This window comes from Porites lutea, chromosome 6 (assembly GCF_958299795.1).
Source record: "Porites lutea chromosome 6, jaPorLute2.1, whole genome shotgun sequence".
Taxonomy (NCBI): domain Eukaryota; kingdom Metazoa; phylum Cnidaria; class Anthozoa; order Scleractinia; family Poritidae; genus Porites; species Porites lutea.
This window is the reverse complement of record NC_133206.1, coordinates 30,532,624-30,539,195: the sequence shown is the minus strand read 5'-3', so window position 1 is coordinate 30,539,195 and position 6,572 is coordinate 30,532,624. Positions and strand designations below refer to the sequence as shown.

Sequence of the window (6,572 nt, the reverse complement as noted above, 5' to 3'; positions counted from 1 at the left end):
TAGTTGGTATGTTTTTTAATACAACTCCCTAGTTACTTTACTTTATTGCCCGGAGGAACTTTGAACTGACGAACCCTTATATAACGTAGTGCTTGGCAGAACGAAGGATAACCCTTGCCCCAGTTCCAGTAAATATATGTAAAAGAGCTTCGGTATAACGAAACCTCGGCGAACATAATTAACCAGTCCGTTCAGTAGCCCTTTGTTATATCGACGTTCCACTTAAGTAAAAACGTACTTTTTTAGCGACAGACTATCCTATCACAGTGTCTGTCTGAGACAAGAATATTACATGTGGCAAGAGGTGTTGGACGGTTTATTAAAACGTCGCATTAATTTAGTCAGTTAGACTTTGTGAACAGAAAACAAAAGATTGTGCATAGTCAGAGAGCTTCCAACATAATCTGCAGCACCGTTGTTCCTATCTTTGACGTTTGCCACTTTTCATAATCAGTGTCCTCTACTGACTATGACTTAAGTAAGGATTTGGGAACCTGAGTTGAGTTAAATCTGAAGACGAAACATCAGAGACACCTCCTAAGAGTTACCCCATTGGAGGATTAGCTGAGGAAGCAGAAAGGGTTTGTCACTGGAAGCGCATTCTAAGAAAACCATTTGTAACTTTTCCTGTCTGGACTAAGAACATGGCTTGCTCGTTATTTTTCGTTTTCGCGAAATTGTGTTTTACCACGTTTCAATTGGTATTTGATTTTAATTTGATCATTCCATTTTTTTTATGTATAAGTGTTCTTAGCTTGCAGGACAGACGCCTTTTTTCGCGTTTTTCAGGCGAGCACGAAGCGGACGTGGAGCTTTAGACCCTGCAAAAATAGCCAACGTTCAAAAAAATAATAGGTTTAATAAGCAACACAATAACATTGCCCGTTCTTTGCACTTTTTGTTGCATTACCGTGTCATCACTACATGACGAGAAAGTGAAAGTTGCCTTTACATAATTTACTTTGCAGTATTGAACACATCGAGGAAAACGTACAAAGTCGAACAGACAGAACTTTTAAGAGTAAAACAAGAGAATGATTAAAATGATTAACAGAGTAGGATCAGAGTCCTGATTTTCCTGTGGGAGATAAAAGTGAAAACTAAATTAGCTTGAGCTGTTTATGTTACCAATTCACTTCAATTACATTTTGGTCAACTTCAGCCTTGCCAAAATTTTTTTATTAGTATATATATATATATACTGGATAAAGTCTAAAGTACAATTTGTTTTAACCATTACTGTCTATCTATATTTTTTTCGAAGTTCCACCATATATCACACACAATCGTGTGTTTGCTTGGCCAAACCAAGCCAGCAAAATCAGCTTATCAATAATATAATGGGTAGTAGCCGGGCTCTGATTAAAAAAAGGTTAATTGCCTAGCCTTTTTCCTCTTACCCCTAGCTAAGGAGGGACTTGTAGACATGCTGTACCGCTAAAAAAAAAAAATTCGAAAGAGGTTAGTATTTTGAAATCAATTAAATCCACTGGATTGGATACAACTTTCTGCATCTTGCCTTAAATCACACCGTTATGACCTACAAAATTTTTAGAAGGTAAATTGACAAAAAGGAGTCATCAGCTCTAAGGATGATTAACCGTTCGAATGAAAAGATTCTGAATTTTTCCTACTGAGAGACACGTAAAATGTCTGTTGACATCTCATGTATGGTCGAATATCCCCGACCCGTATCTCTTTCTTTCAAAACGATCAGTTTCTTACAAAGCAGTCGCTAGACATGATGGTCAGCGGAGTTAGCAAAATATCCCTTTTCGAGGATTTCGTTACAGCCAAAAGAGAATTGATACATAATGGTTATGACAAAAAAAGTTAGATAGTTTTTGATATTACAGTTGAGCGGCGCTATGATTTGTGGCTGGCAAAATAACAGGCAATAGTCGTATTATTTTAATAATGAGCCTTAAATCTCCTAATAGTATACTCGCATAAAGACACGACTATGGTTTGGGAACAATCATCCTTTGTTTCTATTTCGGACTTGCTTACCAAACAGGGTTGTGTCCACCCCCGGGGTCAGTACATTGTTGCACCAAACGCCCTCCATCCGTGTATTGCTGCTATAAGGAAAAAACCCACTATATAGAGAATGTTTTCTACAGTAAAAGCGCGCGTATAAGATCCTAAGTATCTCCAAGCTAGGCTAAAAAGGTTCTCATAAAAATAGTGCTAACTGGAAAATTAGGCTACTCAGGTTCTTAAATAAATAAGGTGTTTGTTATTGGTGGGTGTGACCTATTTTGGGCTTATTTTTGGTATTGCATGCCTAATATGTTATAAAAATCCAGGCATGTTAAAGCCATTTATGACTGAAGTTTATACAAAGCTATGCAAGTTAAACAGAACACAAGTGCAAGGATATATAGATCTACATGTCAATATTGTCTCATTGCCAGGGGTTTATCTTCAATATTGTAGGCTAAAACAGGTTCTTATGTGAAAGGGATCTAAATGGACAATCTTAGCCTAACAGGCTCTTAAAATCTAGTTTCTTATACGCGGGTTTTTACCAGATTTGCAGCTCGTGATGGTTGGCCCAGGAGCGCTAAGGGTGCGCATGGCTAGGTCAAGCAAACTCATGTTGGTGGGAATGTTATATACTAGGTTCAAGAGATGGCCTAACTTGTAACCGGCACTTTCTCGACTTGGTCCTTATAATTATTTGAATAGACTCATTCTCTTGGGGGAGCGAGTGATATAAATGCCCCTCTTACTGTAAAAGCAGTGTTTGTAACCAAAATTCAAATACGCCTATAAAAACGTATAAATTACAGACTAGGTGTTGGCATGTCACATGAACATCATTGTTTAGTTTAAGCTCGTTGTGTGTATAATATTTTCTCGCAGCTAGATGTTCACTCTTAATACAAAGTCTCGTTGAAAGTATGATGTGCAAAGGGTCACCTTCATGCAACATTGCTTTTCGTCAGATATCAAGATTAACCAGAATGCCATGTCAGGTGTCATGCATATTTCAAGAAAGACAACCATAACGTTTACCTCATGGGAAGATGTTTCAAGGTGTCCAGGATCAGAAACAGCATGGAGGTCCTGAGCAGTTTCGCTCACATCATTGTCCCTATCAACAGCATATTAAGGTAAGTAAGTTTGCATTTTCTAATTTTCTTTATCAGGTCGTTGTCTCAATAGCTTTTCATTAATTATCCATTTATTTTCCTTGCGTAGCTACTTATTTTGCCACTAAAGAAGAAATTAAATCGGGATAGAGTTAAGTATATTTGCGAAACTTTTGAGACACAGTTGCGTAAATTGGGCTGAGAAATGTTTAGAACAGCATCATAAACGGTAAAAGATGGCGAGGAGACCTCCTGACATCACCAAACGTGTATACGGGAGAACTGCTCTCGTAATGAGAAATTTGTGGGATTACGACCTAGAGGCTTAATAGATCTAGATGTAGTAACTGCGGTGAGCTTTCTCAATATCGTAACATTTTTGGGCGTGGGTCATTAAACAGTACAAGTCCACCAAAGACGGATGTATGTAGCTTTACATTCGTGCGCCACGGTTATCAGCCCGGAAACCAATATCCACACCCACTCAACTCTGACCAATATCAGAAGCGACCACAGTCATAGCTCCGCCACATTAAAAATAAGGCTGACACGAACTCGCTGCGCTGTAGGCAAAACGACTTTGGAGAAGACAAAGGTTCGTGGTGAAAAACATCTCTCTTTTTCCTTTCACAAATATCTTTAAGTTCCAGGGCATACTTTGAAACGGTTTTTTATGGCAAAAAAAAAGGTCTAAGAAAACCTTTCATGAAATTTCAGTGTGAACCAGGACCACCTGATTCCCGTTGGCAAGCAAGCGCAGAGGAAAAAGGAAGATAGCCTGGAATTTGCTGGAGTTTGAAAAACTTGAATCGCTTTATCACGGTGACATTATTCAGTAGGGAGAACGGCTGATCGCTTGATTTCGAAGGTAAACATTATCAACAGTTTTATTTGGTTACATTTTATATTTTGCCTTTACTGTTAAAATACCCATGCACCGTTGGAATCAGCGTTTACAGTTCAGTCATTATTTACAAATATTATATTTAAAAACAGAGCCACGTCAAACAGTCAAAACTGCACAAGAAACTTCCCGTTTCGTTCAGAGACTGAAAAACGTGGTATACATCTTTTTGGTCGAAACCTTTTTTTTCTTTTCACGTTGAAATTCGCAATAACTGCGACGGGTGTCCAACGCCATATCAAATAAGTAATTGTTCAAGACGTTTGCTCCTCAAAAGCGCAAAAAGGACTGGGGAGTTTTACCGTAGCAGCATTGTCAAGTGATTTAGTTCCATGCCTCGCAACAGTTGTATTATGGTTAATTTGAATTCCCTGCTAGTATTACGAAACCATTGTTTGTATAATCCCATTTTTGGAGCAGTTTTCAAAAAACACATATTTCCTATATTCCGTAGCTTAAAGACTAGTCAAAAAGGTTCTGAAAAGTTGAAGGATGGAAAACTGGGTTCAGTCTGGACTCTTAATTCACTGTCTGCCACAGTAAGAGAAACTCACGCATCGACTTAATCGACCACAGCAAATATTCACATAACGCTTGTCGCTGTTATTATTCCGCCATCAATACACTCTCTTGAAAGACGTGTTAATTCAGATTGAATGACTAAAAGATCATAACCCTATTAGCTAAATTTAAATTTCAAGAGCGAAATTGTATTTTTTAACATACCCTTTATGACCACGGTCCCACATACCCGTTATGACTGTGGTCACTTCTAATGTTGGTCAGAGTTGAGTGGGTGTGCATATTGACTTCCCAGGCTGCTAACCGTGGCGCATGAATGTAAAGCTACATACATCCGTCTTTGTTCGACCTGTACTGTTTGAGCGAAAGTTTTTCTCAAACTTTGATTAAAGGCATTCGAAACGCTGTTGAAATCATAAAGATTCATTGTCTGAACTGGTTAAACTATTACCGAAGTGGAACTTATAATTTGTCGTCGTTCATGGTTTCCCCTCAACTAATTAAGAAAGGAAACTGTTCCTCTCGGGTCCTTGACCTTTGCAACCAATTTTAAGGGTTTAGGCCGGAGTTGCCTAAATCAATACCGTTGTCGAGTTTCACTTTGGAAGCAGCGATTAACTCACGGCTCTTCTGTATAGCTTTCGACCAAATGGCAGTGAAATACCAGCTTCTTTTTTGGAGATGTTGCTAGCCCTGGTGAAGGGCGTGAGGGCGGTCAATACCAAACCAGATTAGTTACTGCTTAATAAAGCAAGTTTATGTTTTGATACTTTAAGTATTGGGGTTCAAAGTTACCATACTGTACAGACACATTAAAGATTAATTTCTTTTGTATTCCTTAAATGATTTTCCTTATTTTTAAAATGTCAGAAAACATTTTCGAATATCCTGTCCTTTTTCTAATTACCCGAAAGAAAAGACAGTGAAACCGTTCGATCAAAGCAACTGGTCAGAACACCGACTTATCCCAAATAATCGACATTGAAGAGAGGGAGCACTATGGTGCTTTAATTTTCCCAAGGCAAGTGAAATCGCATGTGCTGTTTGACCATCTGTGCTTTTCACGACCTAGTAGTTAACCTAGTCATAGACTATCACACAGGGTAGATCCAATCTGATCAGGCTACACTGGCTAGCTGTTCCGGTTTCAAGTTTTTCAGAAGTGTTAAGGTTATCAAACTTAAATGTGCAACCGAGTAGGTTTGGACTTAATGAAGTGAAAATTTTAATTGCAGTTCTGGCTACAACCAGTTGCAAAAGTACTTGAGACACTGTACCGTATTTTGGCTTAAATGGCCTGTCCAAAGTTGCTAGCAATACAAGACCATGCTCGAAACTTTGAGGAAGAACCTTGAGTGGGAGGGAGGAGCCGAGAGAGGTCTTATATCTAACAGACCTGTGACTAACAGTGATTTAAAGCAAGAAAAGTCCTTTTTTCGTAGGAGTGTCTCAAATTTTTTGCAACTTGTTGTAGCTACAACTGTTTATTGAAAAACATGTATTTTGCTTAACACAATATTCTAAACAAAGGTCAATTTTAACGTAATTTTAATGTTTGTGATCAACAGCAACTTTTGAAAGTTTCCTGAATGTATGCCGAATCGAATAAATGATGTTTTGCTAAGACGCTCGACAGAGGTATCTGACTGAGGTCGATGGGACAGATAGTTTCCTTAAATCATTTACTTAGTGTTGAATGATTTGGATGAACATGTCATCTTGTTAAATTAACGGTTTTAGCCAAAGTTTTAAAGAGACTTCTTAGAAAAGACGAGATGAGGTAACTGGGCTTACAGTTTACTTCTTTGCAAACTAGATGCGTGGATACAAGATGTGTACGAGGGTGTATTTAAATCGTGACGACATTTGAATCGCCCCTGATTCTAGAATCGGGGAAAATTTTAGTGGACTCCGGAATCCTGGGCTTCGGAATCCGGAATTCAGCTCAAGGAATCCGGAATCTCACTGACGATTGGAATACAGGATCACAGTTCCACTGACAAAGAGTAGAACCCAGTGCCTGCATAGCCTCACTGCGTGGCAGGCGT

General features: G+C 38.6%; 2 long non-coding RNA genes across 2 annotated transcripts in view; one reads left to right on the top strand and one right to left on the bottom strand.

Moving 5' to 3' along the window:
- Positions 1-1,377: 1,377 nt before the first annotated feature.
- LOC140940244 (uncharacterized) lies at positions 1,378-3,115 on the bottom strand. The gene is made up of 3 exons (XR_012166326.1): positions 3,022-3,115; positions 2,011-2,081; positions 1,378-1,437 (listed from the first exon to the last, which is right to left on the bottom strand). It is a non-coding gene; the product is annotated as an uncharacterized lncRNA (long non-coding RNA).
- A 722-nt stretch (positions 3,116-3,837) lies between these two features.
- The window catches only part of LOC140940235 (uncharacterized), a 24,833-nt gene continuing 22,098 nt past the window's right edge, over positions 3,838-6,572 (top strand). The window contains exon 1 of the long non-coding RNA XR_012166317.1: positions 3,838-3,966. This is a non-coding gene — a long non-coding RNA (uncharacterized lncRNA). The remainder of the gene's footprint in view (positions 3,967-6,572) is intronic.